We start from the raw sequence: 1,757 nt of genomic DNA on the forward strand, positions 1-1,757 counted from the left end.
TAGAAAACATACAAAGAAACAACTGAACTCAGAGGAAGCTGCTCTAACTCAGGGTCACCCGTATATGCTATTGGATTTGCAGAGAGTCTGACAAGAAGCCTCAAATCCAAAGCAAGAGTGATTACCTTTCCTGCTTGTTCAGAGGATAAGTCACAGAACACAGATGTTAGGTAAACTCTTGAAGCTTGTAAGTGACAGGTGCTGGGCCAGAACTCACATTCCCATGTCTGGGTTCAATGCTTGTTCTTCAATACCAGGCATTCCCTTTCTACACAGGTACAGAGGACTGGACCTTGATGGGGGAGATGCAGTTGGCAATTCTGCTTTCTTAAGGGGAGACACTTTCCCACTCCTGAACTTATTTACTCGGCGAAGTCATATCCTATTCCACCAACTCTATCAAGGGCTAGGGCACATCAGGGGGAGAGTTAAGGTCCCTTCCAGCATTGCAATTACAATCTGAAATCCTGTCAAGCAAACATTTAATCTCTTCCAGCCAAACAGTTATAAGTATTCATTTCCTTTTAAAAAGTTCAGGTGAAAACATGGCCAAAATCTTCCTTGTCGTGTATCTTCAATGTTCATTTATTTATTAAATTGTGCTCTCACACACTGCTTGAAACACCTTCAGGGAGACAAGGGCTGTGCTTTTTGTGTGATAAGTGCTTTGTGTTTATTATCTCATTTAATTTTCACAATCCTATGAGACCACTGGAACTTTAATTAACTCAATTTATAGATGAGGAAATGGAGGCTCAGAGAAGTCAAGTGACTTGTGCAAAATAATATCCTTGGAAAGACATAAGTAAGGTACAGAGTGCTTGGTATACAGAGCAAAAACTGGTTCATTACTCTTTTGCACAGATGAAGAGGAGCTTCATGGAGGAAGAGGCCTCTGAGCAAGCAGTTGGAATTTAGGTAGTTGGGAGATGAGAGAAAGGGCAATTCATGCAGAGGAAACAGTGAGCCACAGCTTCAGTGACCTGAAACGGATAAAATTTAGAGTATGTTTTGAATTATATTTGGATAACAGAATGAAAGAAAGAAGAAAAATAAGTCAAGTATTCAGGTCATTCAGGTAGACGGGAGCAAAGAAAGCTTGGAGCCAACCTGCACTCCACCACCCACTCCCTATTCACCACTTTCATCCAATCAGTCTCTAAAGCCTGTCAATAATCACCCTTAAAATGTCTTTCTGTCTTTCCATCCCCATGGCAACCACCTTCAGGCTCACTTTCATTCTCTCTTGCTTCTTATTCTAAATACTTCCTAAATGACCTGCCAGAAAATTGTCTGCTCCTTTGTGGCTGTACAAATGCAAGTCTGATTCTGTCAGTGCCCTGCTTAATAATCTCGTGAATATATAACACTTTAAAGGCTCTGCACCTGTAACTATAGACACTTTACAAGACAGGAAAGAAGAGCTGGGACTAGCTGATTCCTTCCAAGAATACACTCATGCGCCTCCCACAGTCTCATATACACCCTCAGCCTGAGAATGGAGTAGATACACACTCTTTCCCAAGACCTGCCAGCCAATTTTGTACAAGACTGAAAAATGAAGGAACACTAATCTATTTGTTTCTCGCCCTCCCCAATCCCAAACCATCTTTGCTGCCTTAGTCCCACCCCTGCCTTGGCTTGTCCGTTCTTCTATCTGACAGCGGAAGTCTGCCTGAAAGATCCGCCCACTTCCTTTTCGAGTTTGGAGATTGCGTGGCAGGTTAGGCGGAGTCAATTCAGCTTTGCATTCTCGT

Source organism: Giraffa tippelskirchi, chromosome X, assembly GCF_054371585.1.
Source record: "Giraffa tippelskirchi isolate mGirTip1 chromosome X, T2T-mGirTip1v1.2.pri, whole genome shotgun sequence".
NCBI classification, from domain to species: domain Eukaryota; kingdom Metazoa; phylum Chordata; class Mammalia; order Artiodactyla; family Giraffidae; genus Giraffa; species Giraffa tippelskirchi.